Source organism: Capsicum annuum, chromosome 7 (assembly GCF_002878395.1).
Source record: "Capsicum annuum cultivar UCD-10X-F1 chromosome 7, UCD10Xv1.1, whole genome shotgun sequence".
In the NCBI taxonomy this organism is placed as follows: domain Eukaryota; kingdom Viridiplantae; phylum Streptophyta; class Magnoliopsida; order Solanales; family Solanaceae; genus Capsicum; species Capsicum annuum.
The window spans coordinates 30,182,714-30,205,689 of NC_061117.1; the positions used below are offsets into that span (position 1 = coordinate 30,182,714).

Here is a 22,976-nt window from a genome sequence, read left to right on the forward strand (position 1 = left end):
TTCCTACTTTACAAGAGTCTTGTAATTTGTTGATTGTTGAGACTCAACTATTTTAGTAGAGTTGGGATTAAATCTTATAGAGTATAGGTCGTGGTTTTTTACACCTCTTTTGAGTTGGGTATTTTTCACGTAAGTATCACTATGCAATTTACTTACTGTTTGGTAGGATAGGAACATGTTAGTTAACCTGTTCCACTTATAGGAAACTGCTAGGCTAAAGTAAGTAATTAGTAGGGGACGTACTCTAACATAAAGCAAAAAAAGTAGCAGCAAAAAACAGAGATGGAGTTAAATAAAGAAGAGATGCAGAAAAGTTTTTTATTTTCTGTTAAAAGTAGCCTAGTTTTTGATTATCAACTCCTAACATAAGTAATCTATATTACAACTGAAATTAGATCAAAATTTATCATAATAAAGTAGTACTTTTTACTAATGAAAATATAAAACCGTCTAACAGTTTTCTAACCAAAAATAGGAATCTCAATTTGACTAACAGTCGTATGTACAAACAAAAATGAAGAAAAAATGAAAAAAACAAGTCACTTGCATTATTTCTTAAATAAAATTTTAACACTCCTCCTTTCTTTAGGAAATACAAACTCCAATTCTCAGCTTGAAGCTCGAACTTGATTACTGGAAGTGGCTTAGTATATGGTTTGCTAGTTGGTTTTTAGACTTGCAGTAGATTAGAGTCACTTCTACCTTTTGTTGCACTTTTCTCAAGAAATAGAACTTGATGTTGAAATGCTTGATCTTCCTATGAAACACCGGATTGTTTAAAATTGCACTAGCTGCCTGGCTGTTGACTAGAATCTTAGTACTTTCTTTCTGTTCCATATCTAAATCACACATGATCTTTCTAAGCCGTAAGACTTGGACGACTATGAGAAAATTCCTGAACTTAGACTAAAACAATGTCCAGAAGTACTTCTCATATCATCAGCGGATACAACCCAATCACTCTCTGAGAACCTAACAACTTGAAGGTTTGACACTTCTCAAACTTTACACCATAGTCAATAGTTCCTTTAATATATCTTAATATTCTTTTTGTTGCTTTTAAAATATATTTTACTTGCACAATGCATAAACTGAGATAAGAAATTTAAAACTAATAGAATAGCTAGCCTTGTCACGGTGCGATACATTAAGTATCCAATCAAGCTTCTATACTACCTTTCATTAACTTTATTGGCTCCATTTTTTTTATAGAGTTTCTATTTTTGATTCATTGGTGTGCTCATCGGCTTGTTGTCCTTCATTTGAAATTTCTTTAGAATTTCCTTTATGTATTTGTTTTGGCAAATGTACTCTTCACTTTTTCTTTGCCTAATCTTTATCCCAAGAAAATAGGTCATAAGACCAAGGTCTGTCATTTCAAAAACTTACATTATTTCTTCTTTAAACTAATCAACCAACCTTGTATTATTTCTGTTACCTGAAGATCATCAATGTAAAGAGACACAATAAGAATATCATTGTCATTATATTTTACATGAAGAGTGGATCCGATAAGCTTTTCCGAAACCTACGGTTAAGAAATGATCATCCATCCTGCTATACTAAGCTCTTGGTGCTTGTTTTAGGTCATAAAGAACTTTTCTTAGCAAATAAACCTTGTCTTTCATGAAACCTGATAGTTTCTCAACATATATTTTCTCCCCCAGTATGCCATTTAAGAAGGTTGACTTAACATCGAGTTGGAACACCTTTCAATCCATTTCTACTGCTATTGTGAGCAGTAATTTGATTATGCCTAATATTGCAATAGGAGATAAAGTTTTAGAGTAATCAACACCATAAATTTATGCATACCCTATAACTACAAGCCTGGCCTTGTATTTGTTGATGAAACCGCCTGCATTTAACTTTGTTCTGAAGACCCATTTCACACCAATTACTTTTCTATATTTAGGTTTCCCGACTAATGCCCATCTTTTATTTTTCTCAATTATGTAGATCTCCTTCTCCATTTCTTTATCCTACTTTGTGTCTTGAAGAGCTTTTACAGGTCCAACAGTCTCATATATAGATGGCTATATTACATCTTTGACATATATCTGACAATACTTTTCACCCTTTGATTGGATGATCATCTTCTTGTTCTTGTTGTCATTGTTCAGGGTTGATGTTTAATTCTAGTGAGAGATTTCCTGATTTATGAGAATTCTAGTCCCATTGTTCATTCTCACTAAAAGAAATATCTCTTGTAATTTTCATTTTTCTAGTTTGAGGATGATAGACTTTGTAAGATCTAGAAACTCCATTGTAGCCTACAAAGATGCTTGGAATTTCCTTCTTGTCAAGGTTGTCGCATTTAACATGAGGAACATGAAAAAAATACACACAACCAAACATTTTAAGAAAATTAGTGAAGGTTTAAGCCCGTACCAAACTTCAAATGATGTTTTATGTTCCAAAGCATTCGTTGGAAGTTGATTTTAAACAAAAATTGTAGTATTTGATGCCTCTGCTCAATGTGTTTAGGCAACTCCTTCTGATGTAACATACACTAGGCTATTTCTATTATTCATGTTTTCTTCTTTCACTAACACCATTTTGTTCTGGTATGTATGGTATTGTAAGTTGATGCATAATACGGAGCTCCTCATAGAATGAATTAAATTCTGCAGAGGTATATTGTTTTTCACTATCCGACCTCAAAGCTTGAATCTTATGATTACTTTGATTTTTCTCCAATTTCCTGAATTTCCAAAATACACCAATAACTTCTGACTTGAATTTCAAAAAAAAAATCTAACATATTCTCATAAGATCATCAATGAAAAGAACATAATGGATGCTACCTTGTATTGATGGAGTTCTTTAAGGTCCTGCAACATCAGTGTGAATTATTTGTAGCTTTCGTAAGGTTCTCTAGGTTGATTTTGGGAAGGGATTTTTGTGTTTACCAAATTAACAAACATGACATTCAGTAGCATTACATTCCAAATCAGGTAGGTTTTCCACCATATTAATTTTTTGCATTTTGACAAGCCCTTAATAATGATAGTGCCTAAGTCTCCTATGCCATAACTCAATAATATTTTCTTTTGCTGAATACACCATCTGCTATTTTTCAAGTGAATTTACTGAGAAACTTTTGCCTCTTATTTTAATTTTAAACAAGTCTTGTCTGTAACACCCTAAACTTTTGGGCTAAAAAATTAATTGAACCGCTCTTCATATGTACTTATACCTGAATCTTGAAAATTTATTGTATTTAGGTATAAAGGTTGTGTCTTAAGCGTAAGGGTGTTGGATATGAATAAAGGGTATAAGAATCTCTAAATAAATTTGAGTTGAAAGGTCCTTTAATAATTAAGTTTTCATACAGGCTCATACAAGGATCAAACTCAAACATGCACTTCTCCTATAATACTTAGAGTTACGTGACTTATTAAATGTCAAATTAAAAACTTTTGAATTTTCTTTCCAACGCCACCAACAGTTCATAAATCCAAGTCTCGAGTAAGAAGTTACGTATGTTTTGCTAAGAACAGTTAGAACAGCCTATCAGACAAAAAATTTTTATTCAAATCTTTTCACATTCCAGGAGGGGTAATTTTGTCCTTTCATTTCCCCATAACCCCCAATACCTTTTAAAAACTCTTTCTTTATTAGTTTCAAATGGTTTTTAGCCCTTAAGACGTCTCTCCCCTTTTTAAACTCAAGTTTAAGAAATCCAAGAGGATTGACTCAAGAATCATGCTTAGTTCCCCTCCTTCATGATCACTAAGTTCCTCTGACGTTTTGTTGTATGTATGACTACTCCTTTCATGTTTATTTTGGGATTTGTTCTCCTTTAGTTTCATTTACTCTCATTCTAATTAGGTTGCAGAAATTTTCAAGTCCTTGTCAAAGAAGAGTTCTTTTAGCAAGTTGTTTGGGAAATTTTTGGGTAAACTCTCAACTTCATGAATATTCCAAATAGTTGAATAAGTTTCACTAACCCTTATGTATTGATGAAAGCCTCTCGAATCTGGAAAATTATGAAAATTATGATATTTGTGAGAACCTGAACCTTGTAGTTATTTTGTATAATGATTTGAATTATAGCAAGAACGCTATTAAACTTTATTGAATTCCTAATGTATGAACTTGATAAATGATGAATTTTGTGATGATTTTTAAGATCTTAACCATGAACTACTCTTGTTATTTTCTTGCAACAAAATAATATTGTACTATCATAACATGAAACCCCCATTATTTTTATATCAACCATGAATCCTATAATATTTTCTTGAATTAACCCCAATTTGAAAATTTGATAAATGATGGCTTTTTCGTAATCCTTAATGAACTCCTTTTGTTTTCTCACAACTAAAAGTATAAATTCTTAGTTATTTTACTATAGCATGATAACATAAATTTCCGTACTTTTGATATGATATGATTCACCCTCAACAAGAATATTTTAAGTTACTCCATAATTTCCCTATATGTTACAAAAGCTAAACAATGAGCCATGACATAAAGTATGATGAAATTTACCTCTAATGACTCCCAAACATTTTATGGAATGATAAGAACTCATGATTTGTAAAACTAATATGGAAATTCTGAGGCATGAACCCTAAAGTGGCAAACTATGACTTTGGGCCTATAAAAAGGAGAAAATTATACACATGAGCCTAGAAAGGCTAAACCACGAGCATGAGCCTAAATGGATAACAATTTAAACATAAATAAATAAGATAATGTCATGAGCATCAGAGATATAGTTAGCTGATCATGACAGCATAGATTTAAACGACAAATGCCCTAAACTATATTTACTGACATAGGATAGAGATTATTCTGTAAGTCGGATAACTCTTTTTTTCATGAGTCCTAAAAAGGGGATAACCATGGATACTTGCAGCAGATTATGTCATGTCATGTCCTTTTCCTAGCAAATTAGAGGATAGATTAACTGACCAGGCCAAGATCAGACTCCATGCGCTCACATGCTGGTTTATGATGGTTCACTTCTTTCTCCCACAAAAATCAAAGGAATTAAATCTATCTTACTTGGTCAATTATAAACTGTTCATATTTTTGTTCCTTTTCAATTTTTTTTCACTTACATTTTAATTTTATTGTCATTTCTAATCTCTTGTTGTACTACCATCCTGAAATAATTTTGCATATCAATACATTCCACGTATTGATCGTTTTTGGCGTAACATCATTTTGTGATATAGGTTCTGGCTCTCAAGTCCACGGTCAGGTATCTCATTAGGATCTCTATCTTCTGCTTTTAGTGAGTTTCTTTTCTGCCAGGAGGTTGGACGAGATATGACGATTTTTTTATATTTTCTTCCCTTTTAGTATTGAAACTTATTAGAAGCCTCACACAAACTGGTGTAGTTGTCAAGCAAACATTGCAATTTTTAATCTTTATTTATCATAACTATTAGTACTATTGGACATTATGCTTTTCTAATAAACTTTGGTGAAATTTTATCCCTTGAGTAAATCTTAAATAAATTTTACAGTTTTTTGGTTTATTTATTTGTATTAAAAGTATGCTCATGAGATATGCCAGAATATTCACTCGTACTAGCAAGAGCATTGAGTGCATGCCATATTCAGGGCCTCGACTCGAGGCGTGACAAACTTGGTATCAGAGAATAGAGGTTAAGTGTCCTATAGTATCTGTGAAATCGTGTTTAGTAGAGTCCTAATTATGGGTGTGATACACGCCATATTTATAATTTGGAGGCTGTAGAGCATTTAAGAAATGTTTCTATTCTTTCATATTCTTGATCATGCAATAAAGTTTCCTTAAGAATCTTATGTTAATATGTGTGTTGTTCCAATTCCTCTTACTATGCCTCACCTTTCAGGTGGTATACGCATTCAAGGTCAAATTCCTATGGATGTAGTTCTCTGAGATAGAGCCAACAACAAAGTTAAGAGACTACACGAGAGATTAAGTAGATACCATTAGTGCGTTTAAGCCCATTGATTCATAAGAATGGACACTTGTTCATTTTAATAACGCGTATATGCCAAACTAAGATGTACTCTCAGATTTTCTTTACTTTTTTTCAAACCTTGTTATAAATGGCACCTTTAGCAAGAAGTTATACATTTCAGTGCTTGGATAGTATTATCACCTGAGAGATAGTGTGATTCTTGAGTTGTAAATCATAACTAGCAGAATGTATTCTAAAGCCAGAAATATGAATTCAGAAGTATAGGGGCCTAAAATTGGAGATAGTAAATTAATCAAAGTATATAGCTAGAGTCATGTATCTCTATTGAGTAATAGGGTGATAGGTTCATAGATGTTGTCTAAGGTGTAATAAGTTTGGTATAAATCATGGTAGTAACTAAAGAAAGTATTGTTGGATAAGATGACATAGAAGTATACTCACTCTAGGGAAGAAGTTTATTAAGGTTTGTCATTATGTTGGTAGGAAGTGGTAGTAATATTATGAAGGAGAAGGTACTTGAAGGTTGCAATGAGATAGATGGTTTGATTTTAGTCGACTGTTTTGTTATGAGCTTTCAATGGACTACTGGCTCTTGATTTTCTTTATATGCTATAATTTAGATTAGTATAATTGGATAATGTTTACATCCATTTTTAGCACTAGACATTAAGATTGAATCTTAGATGACCACTACTATAAAGGAATGGTAGTATGATAGTGATAACACTAGTTTTAGGAAATATATATAGTAGGCTTTATTAATTGTTTGGAGAAACTTAATTTTGATTTTTTAGGAGAAGTATTAATGTGTAAACATGATATATATATATATATGTGTGTGTGTGTGTGTGGAATAAGGGCGAGATAGTTAATTCATAGTTGAGTCCTTAGATAAAGAAAAACTCTAAGTATTATTAAAAAAAAGGCACCCAAGGTAGTATGTAGCTATATGAGATTCTAAGTTTTTATGTGTTATGTATACCTAGTTAGTACCCTTGAGTTGCAAAAGTGTGGAGAAGGTCAAGTATATATTATATGATGTTTTTGAGAGATGAGTGGAGAGGATTATAAATAGACGATGTGGAGCCACTTAGTGCAATTTTAATTTTCTTTGAATTGGGTGAATTTGAATATATAGTTGTGGTGTTTGTAGACTAAGAAGAGAAAGGTTGGATATAGATAAAGTGGTTATGTATAACAATGAGATAGTATGTTATAGAATAATGACTGCAGAAGCTAGAAAAAGTTAACAAAGTGTCTTAGGTGGAAGTCCTAGCAAAGGTTGTGAACCTGTAGATATATTCTATCAGTTGGAGTAAGGTGATGATAGCTCAAATATGAGATTAAGTTTAAAAAATTTAAATATTGACTTTGACCTAAGAAGGATATGATAGGGTAAAGAACCAAATTGGGTCTTGAGATACAGGTAGTAAGGGATTCCAGAAAAGAGATATAATGAGTTCTATTTTGATCCGTTTTTATTCTACATATTCCATGTAATTCATCCAAGATGACACTCTACTCATGACTTATGCATTCATGCCATGTTTATGTCTAAGATCCAAAATTTATATGCAAATTGATGCCCATGATCAAACCCTTGAATATGAAATAATAGCTTCACACTGCGATCTTTATCTTTCTCTAAGGTTCTAGGAATACAAGTTATACATTACTATATTTCTGAGCCATGAACCCATGCTTTACGTTATGTTTTGTCCTAAGAAATAATACTTTATGATATGTTTCTAGCTTGTTCTATGTCCAGCCTTTGCCCAGAATGACTCTCTATTCAGGTTTTATGTATTCGATACATACCTACTATACTTTATTCCCAGGTAACATCGTTATTAGCAAGGTCACGATAAGCATTAATAGTAATTAAGAAGTATCTCTTATATTCCTAGTGATCATATTCTTGACCTTCAGTGGTATTGCTTATGTCATGACAGTGGTATGATATTAACTGAGTAATGGTTGGATAAGAGTGAGTAGATATTTCTTGTTGTGATGTACCAGTTCATCTAAGATCATAAGCATGAATGAAGTGAGAGATGATGATTAGTCATATGTAATAGTTATAAGAATTCATATGATGTGTCCCATGGTAGGAGTACATGAAATTACGGGTCATAGAGGTTCTAGGGCAGACAAAAAAGATTTTTATTTTTATATAGTATTAGCTGGGAAGAAATCATGATTTTTTTATAGCGATGAGCTTGGATATCACGTTGATACCTATGTGGATAAATACATTATGTAATTAGTGACTTCTTTATTAGAGTTCGAGTATAGTTGTCTTCATGATGAGAAAAGTATCCTTTAGTTAAACTTAAGATGCAAGAGAGACCTTGTTGAGTTTCAGAACTAACCTAGGAGTGGGTCAACATTCAAGACAAAGGTTTCTAAAGCAAAATACATTATGGGATCTTGAAATTTAGACTAGCATGATTATTTTAGGTATGGCACCTTGTACCTCTGAGTAGGCTTGGACATGGTAAGAGTGTGCCATTAGAATCAGACTTTAGTACTTGAATGAGCCCATGTGAGAATTGTAATTTGGAATTAATGAAATGTAATATTCAGGGAGAAAAGGTAGCTTTGAAATGTTTTGCTAAGATCTAATGCTGCCAGTATTAGAGATGAAAATACCTTTATTCTATGTCTAATTCACCTTTATTTCATTTTATGCAACTTCAGATCGAATGTGACTTATGTCTAAGTCTTTGTCATGTCATCCAGGCTCTATAAACCCTATTCATATAACTAAGATACACCTATAGCTCATACCTAAGTTCATGTCTTACATTATTATGTTCATTTCCCATAAAACATGTCTTATGACATGCCTATGTTAAGTCTCATACTTTCCATGGCTCGTGCCGCTATGTTTTTTCTATGGATTTTTATGAAGCTTCATATGTTAGGAAAGCTCATTTCATTAAGAAATAGTTCAAGAGAGACTAGACTATGTTAGTATTCCCATGTAAGGTACTCCTTCTAACTCTGACCATCATTCGTGGACGAATAATCCCAATGGGGAGATATTGTAACACCCTGAACTTTTGTGCTAAAAAAACCAATTGGACCACTCTTCATATATACTTATACTTGAATCTAGAAAATTTATTGTATTTAGGTATAAAGGCCGTGTCTTAAGCGTAAGGGTGCTGGTATGAATAAAGGGTGTAAGAATCTCTAAATAAATTTGAGTTGAAAGGTCCTTTAATAATTAAGTTTTCATATAGGCTCATACAAGGTTCAAACTCAAACATGCACTTCTCCTATAATACTTAGAGTTACGTGACTTGTTAACTATCAAATTAAAAACTTTTGAATTTTCTTTCCAACGCCACCAATAGTTCATAAACCCGAGTCTCGAGTGAAAAGTTACGTATGTTTTGCTAAGAACAGTTAGAACAGCCTACTAGACAAAAATTTTCTATTCTTTTCTTATCTTTTCACATTTCTGGAGGGTGATTTTGTTCTTTCCTTTTTCCATAACCCCCAATACCTTTTAAAAACTCTTTCTTCATCAGTTTCAAAAGTTTTTCAGACCGTTAACACCTCTCTCCTTTCTCTCATTCTCAAGCTTAAGAAATCCAAGAGGATTGGCTCAAGAATCAAGCTTAGTTCTCCTCCTTCATGGTCACTAAGTTCCCTTGACGTTTTGTATTATGTATGTCTACTCCTTTCATATTTCTTTTGGGATTTGTTCTCCTTTAGTTCCATTTACTCTCATTCTTATTTTGTTGTAGAAATTTCCATGTCCATGTCAAATAATAGAGTTCTTTTACCAAGTTGTTTGAGAAGTACTTGGATAAACTCTCAACTTCATGAATATTTCAAAAAGTTGACTGAATTTCACTAAATCTTATGTATTAATGAAAGCCTCTTGAATCTGGGAAATTATGAAACTCATGATATTTGTGAAAATCATGAACCTTGTGTTTATTTTGTATAATGATTTGAATTATAGCATGAACGATATTAAACTCTATTGAATTTCTAATGTATGAACTTGATAAATGATGAATTTTGTGATGATTTTTAAGATCTTAACCATGAACCGCTCTTGTTATTTTCTTACGACAAAAACTCCCATTATTTTTTATATCAACCATGAATCCTATAATATTTTCTTGAATTAATCCTAATTTGAATTTGATAATTATGAATTTTTCATAGTCCCTAATGAACTCCTTTTGTTTCCTCACAACTAAAAGGTGTAAATTCTTAATTATTTTTCTATAGCATAATAACATGAATTTCCATACTTTTGATATGATATGATTCACCCTCAACAAGAATAATTTATGTTACTCCATAATTTTCCTAAATGTTACAAAAGCCAGACATGGAGCCATGACATAAAGTATGATGCCATTTACCTCTAATGACGCCCCAAATAGTTTATGGAGTGATAAAGAACTTATGATTTGTGAACCAAATATGGAAATTCTGAGGCATGAGCCCTAAAGTGGCAAATCTATGACTTTGTGCCTAAAAAAATGGCCAAATTATATACATGATCCTAGAAAGGCTAGACCACGAGCAAGATCCTAATATGGATAACAATATGATAAACGCTCAAAACTATATTTGTTGACATAGAATAGAGATTATTCCGCAAGTCGGATGACTCTTTTTTTCATGTGTCCCAAAAATTGGCTAACCATGGATACTTGCTAGCAAATTATATCGTGTCATGTACGTTGCCCGACAAGGTAGAGGATAGCTTAATTGATCGAACTGAGATCAGACTCCATGTACTCACACTCACATAGTGGTTTATGGCGGTTCACTACTTTCTCCCATAAATAATCAAAGGAATTAAATCTATCTTACTTGGTCAATTATAAATTGTTCATATTCTTGTTTCATTCTAGTTTTTTACACTTACATTTAAATTTTATTATCATTTCTAATCTCTTGTTGTACTACCCTCCTGAAATAATTTTGCATATCAATACATTCTATGTATTGACCGTCTTTGATGCTACATAATTTCATAATATAGGTGGCTCTCAAGTCTGCGGTCAGGCATCTAACTAGGATCTCTATCTTTTACTTTTGGTGATCCTCTTTCCTATCAAGGAGGTTGGACGAGATGTGATGACTTCTTTATATTTCCTTCCCTTTTAGTATTGGTACTTAATAGAGGCCTCACAGACTGGTGTAGTTGTCAAGCAAACTCTGTAATTTTCAATCTTTATTTATCATAACTATTAGTACTATTGGATATTATGAGGTGCTAATAAACTTTGGTGAAGTTTTATCCCTTGAGGAAATCTTAAATAAATTTTATATTTTTTTCTGCTTTATTCATTGTATTAAAAGTATGCTCATGAGGTATGCCAGAATGATCGCTTATACTAGCAATAGTATCGAGTACGTGCCACGTCTAGGGCCCCAGCTCGGGGTGTGACATGTCCAGAGGATTCCTTGATTAAATAGTGTTCATCTTCAAAATACAATTTAAAACTTTTTTCTAATAATTGACCAAAGCTTAACAAGTTCTTGTACGGTTCTCATTCTTTTTGCTAGAATATGATTGCCATGACCTATTCTAACTTTCGTAATTTTAGTAGGCCTCAAATTTTTAAAAAACTCTTTATCGCATGTCATATGATTTGTGCATCCGCTATTGATCAACCAAGACTCTCTTGAAACACTATTTGTAAAATATTATGTGGTAAATAGTTGATCCTTTTCCTATTCATTAACAACTCGAGCATCTGCATCTTGCCGCAAATTTTTGTTCTTACAAATGATTGCTTCATACTAAAACTGATTGCACTTAGTGCACTTAGCATTAGGACTTTTCCAACACTTAAAAGGTGTGTGTCGAGCTTCCAGCAATGCTTACAAGGAGGGTGGTTTCCTTTGAAGCTGCTTGTTTTGTTCTGTTGTTGTTGTGTGTTGCACCTTCTCCATCTATTGGTTGGTACTTCTTCTTCTCCTCCTCCTTTTCCTTCTTCTTTTTCTTTTTCTTCTTCTTCTTCTTCTTCTTCTCCTTCTTGTTCTTCTTCTCCTTCTTCTTCTCCTTCTTCTCCTCCTTCTTCTCCTCCTTCTTCTCCTCCTTTTCCTTCTTCTTCTTCTTCTTTTTTTTGATACTTGGCTGGTAAGGAACCTTTAACAACTCCTTTTTGTCTCATAACATGCCACTGCTCTTGTGCTTGAAAATCACTTAAGTGCTTTGCTAGTGTAATTTTTTGGCAATTCCTTAGTATTTTCTAAGGGTGTAATGGTAGCCTCAAATCTTTCAGGTACCATTACTAGAATTTTCTCAATGATCCTTGAATCGTTAAAAGTGAAACCCGACAATCTAATGCAATTTGCTATATTAAGAAGTCCGTCAGAGTACTCCTCTATGGTTTCAATTTATTTTCCTTCATCATTTGAAACTCAAACTCACGTAACAGATTCAACACTTGCATCCCTCAAATCATTTTATCTCCTTCATACTCAATTTTGAGATAATTACCTCTTTCCACTGAGTTCAGAGACATGGTACGAGTGAAGACATTGGATGAAACTGTTGTAAATAAGCATGCCTTTGCCTTTGATTTCATGGTTTTCTCTCCTTGTGAGTTTTAATTTGTTCCATCATGGGATTGTTTGGCAAGGGATCTATTTTGTATTCATCTTCGACAACCTCCTAGAGATCCAAAGCTTCCAGATATATCTACATTCTAACTGCCCAGATTTGATAACTTTCTCCATCGAAAGTTGGTGGTGCCATTGAAGAAAAACTTGCTTCTCCGTTCATGGTGTCCACTTAATATGATTGATTCACACACTACAGGTCCCTCAAGATTAGTGCTTCGATACCAATTGTGTTTTTAATACCGTTAAGGGAAATAAGCAGCAAGCAAAGCCAAAAACTAGCAGCTGAAAACAGAGATGGAGTTAAAAGAAGAAGAGACAGAAATTTTTTTTTATTTTCTAGTTAAAAGCAGCTTACTTTTGGATTATAAACTCCAAACTTTAATAGTCGCTATTACAACTGAAGGTAGGTCAAAACTTACCATAATAAAGCAGTCCTATTTGCTAATGAAAAATAAAAACCTAACAGTTTTCTAAACAAAAAGTGTAATCCCAATTGACTAGGAGTTGTATGTTAAAAAAAATGAAGAAAAAAATAAAAAACAAGCCACGTGCATTATTCCTTAAAGCAACTTTTAACAATATGAACCCCATGCCATTCCATTTAAGCTCATTTCAGTCCAATATTATAGTATTCATGTGTTTCTGTCACAGTGCTTTCCTTTATTTTTCCTTGTGAGAGCTGCAGTTTAACTTAATCGACGTGTCGATTTTCACATGAAGTGTGTATCTTGTTGACAGGTATGCAGCTGACTATGGCATGTTCCACTTCTGTATAGCAGACACTGAGCATGATTGGAAGAGGGATCTGAACAATACAAGTTCATCGAGGAATGCTTTGCATTAGACAATAGACATAAACAATTTTGGTTAATTTTTTCTGCTCATCGTGTCCTTGGTTACTCTTCAAATGACTACTATGCTAAGGAAGGATCATTTGAAGAGCCCATGGGAAGAGAGCACTTGCAAAAGCTCTGGCAAAAGTATAAGGTTGATATGGCATTCTTCGGGCACGTCCATAACTACGAAAGAGTTTGCTCAAGTTACCAGGTACGCTTTGTATTCCTAAACAAGTTAAATTTTTAAGCACTGACCATGTAAAAAATAATTATAGAGTCTTGTCACTTGTAAAGTAAAATTATAGGTAGCAATAGAACTATAATTTAATTTGTCGCAATATTGGAAATGATATTGTTATTTCACTTATATGTTTATTGTTTGTCAAAATGCTTTATGGGCAAAATCAATGTGAGAACAAGGAGAAATCACACTACTCTAGCGTAGTGAACGGAACAATTCATGTCGTCGTTGGTGGAGGAGTAAGCCATTTGAACACATTCACCACCATTAACACCACATGGAGCCTGTTCAAAGATCGTGACTTTGGATTTGTCAAACTTACAGCATTTAACCAATCTTCCCTTCTCTTTGAGTACAAGAAGAGCAAAGATGGTAAAGTGTATAATTCTTTTACAATCTCAAGAGACTATAAGGATATCTTAGCTTGTGTCCATGATGGTTGTGAACCAACTACTTTGGCTAATTAAACTCAATGTGTCTAGAAGTGTTTGTAGCAAGGTAGAGTCTACCTTCAAGTTTCTAATTTTCCTCTCTTTGTTTCCATGGGAGGTGTCATTGCCTCCTATTAAGTGGATGTACTGCCTGTTTTTCTTTATTTCACAATAAAGAAGAGGTCTATATGAAGAGAACTAATGGATTTATACTGTCCAAATATGAAGAAATTTGCAAGTTGGGCAACTGTTTTAGATTTAATTTAACAAACTTGCAAACTTTATTTTCGTTCAATCTTTTGACTATTTCATATTCAATTTAACTGAAATATATAATCTTTATTGACTTTTTCATATTCAATTTAACTTAAATATATAATAAAATACCAGAAAGAAGATTAAAAATTCAATTAATAGGAATTTCTTATTGGGGAACTAAACAACTGTAAAGGAGATCTGGGTAAGAATGAATAAAGAAATCGATGTCAAATAATTGATATGTAGTCCAGCAAAGTACAAAGAATCTAAACCCTATAGTTTTGTACAGAATCAATAAAGAAAATGAATGCATCGAGAGACTCAAGATTTTTATTTAGGGGTTCAAAAGTGAAGTAACTTCATGAAGTTGATGGAATTCAACATCTTATACAATCATAAAAAATAATAGTAACTTTATATATATATTGTAATTTTTTAACGAAAGAGATTCGAATGAACCCTTATTAGTTCTAGGATTCGTATCCCTATAAATGTCAAATAATTGATACTAACCAATCACCCAACAAGTTATATATTAAGAGAATCTAATCATTATAGTCTTACCCTTAAGAGGAAGTGATAACGTTTCCTTAAAAGAGAAAGTGTACACGGTCATATGCAATATTGTTTACCCAACTATGAGTCGGGTTTCATCCCATAGGCATAGATAACAGTATATAAGCGATCAAGTAAATTAGCAATTATGACAAATCACGCTAAGTCAAATACTTGATAATAGTTTGATTTTGAGAAAATTATAACTAAGATAAAAATATAAACTAATCTAGAAACCAAGTAAAATGATCAATAGCCACACACATAGATACAAAGGAAATCACTCTCAAGTAATGATCAATGAATTTTACAAATTTTACAAATAAGAGCGAGTTTATATTAAACCCAGATTTGAGCACTAGACCCTTACTCTGGGAAGAGCTCTGCCAACTAGCCCATACCCACAAAGGGGAGTGGCTAATGGATGGAAACTTCAATGAAATCCGAACGGCTAGTGAAAAGCTGGGAGGGAACACAGCTAGCACAAATAGGATAAATTTATTCAGGAATTGTCTTAATGCCTGTAACATGATTGATTTGTGCTTTAAGGTAGTAAGTACACTTGATCCAATATGAGACACCGCAATAGGAACTCCCTTATACTAGAAAGGTTAGATAGTGTTAGGGTTTTTGTCCTGATTTTCTTACCAAAATTAAGTTTTACTTTTTCTTAGAAAGAAAATAAAAGTAACCATAATTACTTTTACTTTTCTTGAAAGAAAAATATAAAACTTTTTCATATTTGGCTAACCTCTTTCTAAGAGGAAATGTTTTGGAACTCTATAAATAGAAGACTCTTTCTTCTCATACAATAACACAATAGCATCCATAATGTAGTCGTTTAAAAGTTTTGACTAGGGGGAGGTTTTATCTCTCATTAATTCTTTGTGTTTTTTTAGGATATTAATATTAGGCCAATTGTCCAAATCATATCAATAATATTATGTTTTAGTATATTTTTTTGTCATGTTATTTATCATCTAAAATAGTTTGCAAATTTAAGCTTCCGCATGATGCCCTCTCGATTTCGAACCCAACAAGTGGTATCAGAGCCAATGATTAAAAGATTTGATTGCAGATAGTTTAAGATCAAAGTTGCAATAAATTTGATGATAATGAAGATATATGTCCAAAAACTACATATGGAGACAATTGTCAATCATATTTCAATAATCCTGCTGTCACATATTTGAAAATAAAGCTCACTTTTAATCTTGCAAAAGGGCTCCAATATTTTTAAACCAAAAAAGGCTGATATTTTAACCCAAAGAGACTCAATTTTTAAAGCATGTCAAATAACAGTGATATATGAAAAATATGTAAAGAACGAAGATTATGCACAAGAAGAAGGAGGATCAAGAATATTTTACAGAAAATCAAGCTAAAAAGGGGAGATTTGGTAGGGTTTTTGTCTTGATTTTCTTACCAAAATTAAGTTTTACTTTTTCTTGGAAAGAAAATAAAAGTAACCACAATTAATTTTACTTTTCTTGAAAGGAAAATATAAAAATTTTCCATATTTGGCTAACCTCTTTCTAAGAGGAAAGGTTTTGAAACTCTATAAATAGAAGATCCTTCCTTCTCATAAATAACACAATAGCATCCACAATGTAATCATTATAGAGTCTTTGTTTAGGGGGAGATTTCTCCCAATAGGTTTAATGTTTTTTCGATATTAGGTTTTATAATATGTAGACCGATTTGCAAAAACATATAGTAATTTAATACTTTTTAGTATTGTTTTCTTTGTCGTCTGATTTATTGTCTGAAGGTTTGCAAACTTTAAGCTTCCGCATGACGGCCTCTCAATTTCGAACCCAACAGACAGGTGCATTACTAATAGCTCCTAGATAAAGCACTATCTAGAAGCTACTGTCACTCATTTACCTAGAACTAAATCAGACCATTGTCCTATCCTTCTCTCCCTGGCTTCCACCACCTCCCTTGGATCTAAGCCCTTTAGGTTAGAACCCATGTGGTGTAGCCATCCCACTTTTAAACCCCCCATTGGTAAATGCTTCACTTCTGACACCCCCTTAATCAGGCTGTCAAATCCTTCCAAAAGAATTTCTTATTTGGAATCTAAGGTCTTTGGTAACATTTTCAAGAAAATGAAAAGAATCAATGCTAAGATGGATGGGATTTAGAAATCCAACAATTACTACCACAACCCTTTCCTCCAACACCTGGAGGAGAAACTCTTGTGGGAATATGATAGTCTGCTTAAAAATGAAGAAGATTTCTGGAAAACTAAGTCTAGGATCAATTGGCTCACTAAGGGGGATGCCAATACTTCTTTGTTCCATGATACCACCCTTAACAGAAGGAGAAGGAACATAATAAACACCCTCAAGGATGACAATGGTAACTGTATCCAGGAGGAGGACCAAATCATTGACCATATTATGCATTTTTCCTTTTCCCTCTTCACCACTGGGCACCTGTCCACCCCAAGGGAATTAGCACTCATGCTAGCCACCCTTACCCTATGAATCTTGAGATTCAACAAAGGCTCTAGAAATCCCTAAGGGACATAGAAATCTTGCTTTCCCTTAACTCCTTCAAGCCCCTCAAAGCTCTTGGACCTGATGGCCTCCATCCCATGTTTTTCCAAAAATACTGGGATATGGTAGGCAAACACACCTCTAACTTATGTAGATATATTTTTAATAATTCTACCATGCCATTTGAGTGAAAGACCACTCTCTTTTGTATCATACCTAAAAGCACTAATGCTACTAACATTAGGAACTTCAGAACCATTGGCCTTTGCAACACCTCCTATAAGCTTGTCACCAAAATCATTATCAATAAAATCAAGCCCTATCTTCCCCAAATAATTGGTCCTAGTTAAGACAGTTTCTTGGCCAAAAGAAGAGCCTGTGACCATGCCATAATTGTCCAAGAGTATATCTATTATTTAAAAAAATTGAGAGGTAAGAACACTAAAGATAATCCTAAAGATAGATTTGGAAAAATATTTTGATAGATTGTAGTGGTCCTTTATCAGATACACTCTTATATTTTTCCATTTCCCCCAATCCAACTTATCATGTCCTGTATATCCTCCAGCTCTATCTCCATCCCAGTTAATGAAAAAAACCACACCCTTCTAACCCTCTATAGTAAGCAGACAAGGAAATACCCTATCCCCTTACCTCTTCATCCTCTACATGGAGAGACTCTCTAGAAACATAGACTCTGCTATGCTAAATAAACATTGGACCCCTGTCAGCATCACAACTAGTGGGCCAAAAATTTCTCACTTGTTCTTTGTAGATGACCTAACACTTTTTGCTAAATCAGACCAATCAAAATGCTCCACCATCATAGCTACCTTTGCTGAATTTTGCTATAATTCTGGCCAGAAAATCAGCAAGGCCTAGTCTAGGATTATCTTTTCTAGAAATTGCAGCCCTCAAGCCTCTTTGCTTTGCTCTAACATTCTTGACATCAGAGCTTGCAATAAATTTGGAAAATACCTGGGGTACCCCATCTTTGATGAAAAAAACTAAAACATAGACTTCCAATTCATCCTGGACAATATGCAAAATAAGTTGGCAAAATGGAAAACTAGCCATCTTAACATGACTGGTAGAACCATCCTCACTAAGGCTACACTTGCCTACATCCCTACCCATATTATGCAGTACATTAAGCTCCCAACTAAAATCATTGAGCACATCAACAGAATCCAAAGAAACTTCATTTGGGATAGCACAAGGGGTAGGAAAAAGCTCCATCTCTTGAGTTAGAATACCATCACCAAGAAAAAGTCTGAGGGTGGACTGGGAATCCAAAAGGCTGAACTCAAGCAAAGAGCTCTCTATACTAGTCTAGCTTGGATAATCCACCAAAATCTTAATACTCTTTGGGGAAAATTCTCCTATCTAGATACCACAGACCCACCAATGCACCATGTGGCAAGAGAATTGTTTCAAGAACCTGGAAGAATATCCAGAAGGATGGAATGACTGCTCTAAAGAAACTTCCTGGAATGTGCAAAGAGTGGGCAAGGTTAAATTCTTCACTGATAATTGGATACCCTATCTAGGCACCCTAAGAAACATTATTAGTGGCCCACTTACACCCAATGAAGCCTCCTATACAATCTAGAATATCTTTGTAAATAGTAGATGAGACTTTTCAAAAATCTCATTTGAACTCCCTTCCTATGTTTACCCACTCTTAATCAACTACCCCCTCAATCTTGTTACAAATATAGAGAAGACTTTCTTATATGGGCTCTTACGTCTAATGGAAGATTCTCTATCTTAAGCATCTATGATAGTTTTATAGACAACCACCCAAAGCATAGTGTGTAAGGACAAGGTAGTTACAGGCACATTTGATCAGCCCCTTGCCCTAAAAAAATTAAAACTTTTCTTTAGCTCATGTATCATGGTAAAATTCTAACCAACTACTACCTTCACAAAATAGGGCTCAACATTCCCAAAGAATGCTACTACTGTAGTGATTTCTATGAAGATGTTACCCATATCTTCTTCTAATACCCTAATGCTCTATAGTTTTAGGGGAAACTAGGCCTACCTATCCCTACTATCTCCTAATTAACTCCAATCACCAGCCACAACTAGCTCCAATACTGGAAATCCCTGGATAACAAGGCCTTCAACAACATCCTCATCTGGGACGATTTCATTCCTTGATGCTTGTGGAATATTTAGTCGACTAGAAATAATAACTTTTTCAACCAAAAACGAGAACCTATCCATACTGAGATCAACATTCAATTTTCTTTGAAATATAAGCTTCTTATTACAAATCCTAATAAAGAAATCATCACTAAGGTACCTATTTATGTCAAGTGGAAACCTCCTCCAAGAGGCCTCTTCAAGCTTAATTTTGATAGCTCAACAGGTCAAAAACCAGGACCGGCGGAATTGGTGGAGTCTTTAGAAGCTACAATGGCTCCTGGAAACTAGGATACTATAAACACCTACCCTTCACTACGCCCATTCTAGCAGAAATCCTAGCACTAAGAAGAGGCCTTATCCCAGCAAACAACACTCCTTCCATCCGCTGGTCATTTGCAAATCCATAATTGACATGTTGAGTAATGACCATCCCCTATAGTCTAGCATTCTTTTTGAATGTAGGTCTCTAATGATGGAGCTGGAGGGAGTTGCACTGCTACACATTTTTACAGAACATAATAAGATTACTGGCCAGCTGGCGAGGGAAGAAAGGAAAGCCAGTAATTTTAGTATTACAGTATTGATGCAAGTTTCCCCTGTGTTCGCCCAGCCACTTTTAGCGAAATACATATTGGGAACTTTCGCTATTTGACTTGTTAAAAACAATGCTATTACCTTATCATGCTGGGATGTGGCTGGAAACTCTAATATTTTGGCCCCTGCATATGCCAGGGAAACTCCTTTAACTTAGTTAATCAATAGAAATCCTTTTTTTACCAAAAGAAAAATTAGCCATAGGTAGAAACTTTATATTAGATCCTTTTGGGCACTAACAAGACTACTAAATTGGCTATTTCTCATTCAAGTAAGCACATTAAGAACACACGAATATGACTACAAGTAGTTTTCCTATCGCTAACTGAAACTATTATATGAGGGTTAACACCCCAAATTCTCGTTAATTAATCTTCAGCCTCAATTTTTCTATTTCGAGCACAAATCAAAGTAAGTGGGTAAGTCCTATGGTTAGCTACTCCCTTAAGATACATTAAAGAACAAGAACAATTAAAGAAATATTAACCCTCTTCACTACAAAAAAAGTGGTTCGATACATAAGCAAAATAAAATATTTGAACCAAACTTTAATGATGAATATTCTGATAAACACGATTCAAGTAAAGAATAAAATGTACACACTTAGATATTAAATACAAAGAAAGGGATTAAAGAAATGAGTAAATGATTAAGGTAATTCAAGTCTTCAAATTTTCAATCCCGAAGTATGTTGATAGCTCTCCAAATTTTTTAACAAATGAATAATAAAAGTTCAATTCATCTTATATAAATATAAAGATAACTCTAGTAATGAGTCATAGCATTGCATATTACTAATAAGAACACCAGGTCAATAAATATCATATGAATATATATTCAATAGACCGAAGGCAAAGCAAGTATATTGACTGCTAAATGGAAAACTCATGCTTAGTTAACTGCCAGGAACTGTTATTCGAAACTCTGAATACACAGTCTCATTTTATGGATACAAAATCTTTTTATTCTTTCTGTACATTAACGAGTTGAGTGTTAGTACTAAGGCGGATGGCTATTGGTATAGTTCAATCTTAAACAATAATTTTGCCACTACACAAGTTCTCATTTAATTTGTCAAGATAGTAGTTGGACATAGATTGTCTACTTCCAAGAAGTGGAACAACTTTTGATAGAACAAAGGACAAAAATGATATGATTTCAGTCAGAACTATTTTTCTTTCTGAGTTAGAAGTAAATGTTTCTATTTCTATATAAGTTAAAATTTTAGTGGAAGATCTTCCTTTATCATTGTATCTACTCACTACCAATATTAACAGCTCATGTTATTGTATTATTTGGATGGGAAGAGGAATACATTTTGATGTAACATGTCGACAAAAATGCTTCTATTTCTATTTTTCTTTGAAAGAGTTGTATGACCGAGAAAAAAATGTAAGAGAAGAGGGAAAGGGATAGTGATGGTGTGGGTGATAGGGTTGTAGTTAGTTCAGTTTGATTATGAAGATTATTAGTTTGACTTATGCGCTATTAGTTTGTTGACATATATGTTAAATCATTAATTATACCAAAACTAACTACAGAATCATAAACTAACTATGATACGAGAAACAAAAAGATAAGGGATGAATAAAAGCAAGTAAAGATAGACACAAGAATGGAACATATAGAGCCTTGTGTCCTAGAAAGTCTAAAAGACGCATCTAGTAGAGTCTTTTGCATCTAGTAAAGTCTTGTGCATGGGTGTGTTACGCGCCATATTTATGTACAAGAGGCTATAAGATGTTTTAGGAACAATTTCCCTTCTTTCAGTATTCATGTCGTGCCAGTGAGAATGAGCTCAAATTTAAATCTTAGTCTAAATTCATTACTCCCTTTCTTCTACAAAACATGCCTCCCAAGAGAAGAAACAAGAATCAGTCAGCCCCTTAGTCTGTCCAAGCAGATCCCTTGGACGAACATGTTTCTCATGCAGAGTTCAGAGCTACATTCACTGCTCTTACTAATTCAGTTGCTGCCCAGAATAAATGAACAACTATCATTCCTGCCAACCCAGTGGCCAATTCAGCTGCAGTCAGAATTCAGGAGTTTACCCGAATGAATCCTCCATTCTTTTTTGGGTCTAAGTCAGATGAGAACCCTCAGGAATTCCTTCATCAGGTTCAAAAGGTTACAGATATCATGGGGGTGTCAACCATTGATAGAACTAAGCTAGCTACATATCAGTTGTAGGATATGGGTGGCACATGGTTTAAGTAGTTAAAAGTAGAGAGGGCTAGTGATGTAGGGCCCATAGAATGGGAGGAGTTTACCACTTCTTTTCTTGATAGATATTTCCCTTAGAGCTGAGAGAAACTAAGGTATTAGAATTTATCAACCTCAGACAGAGCAACATGACAGTGAAAGAGTATTCTCTTAAGTTTACTCAACTAGCTAGATATGCTCCTCATAAAGTGGTAGACAACAGGGCTAAGATGAGTAAGTTTGTTTTTGGGGTGAATGATAGTATGGTTAATGAGTGCAGATTTGTAATATTAATCAGTGAGATGGACACAGCCAGGCTTATAATCCATGCTTAACAGATAAAAAAGAAGAAGATTAAGATGAGAGAGAAGCAGAATAAGAGAGCAAGGATAAGTAGTTTCAACTTTTCTCATCCTAAGTCAGAGAGTGAAAGTTGTTTTCAATTCCTCCCATAGTTATCTGTTCCAGCTCCTTCCTCAGCCAGTGATCCAGTGCCAAAATTCAGAGATTGTAAAAAAGATAGGGCGCCAGGCTCTAAGTCTCAGGGTAGTGTTAGCAATGCCCGAACCTATCCTCTTTGTTAGATATGTGGCAAGAACCATCAGGGTACTTGCAGAGCTGGTAGTGATATTTTCTTTGGATTTGGCAAGCCAGCCCATAGA

At 33.9% G+C, this 22,976-nt stretch overlaps 1 pseudogene; it reads left to right on the top strand.

The window, feature by feature from the left end:
- LOC107877065 overlaps window positions 1-14,202 on the top strand; it is a 56,536-nt pseudogene extending 42,334 nt beyond the window's left edge.
- Window positions 14,203-22,976: the final 8,774 nt, after the last annotated feature.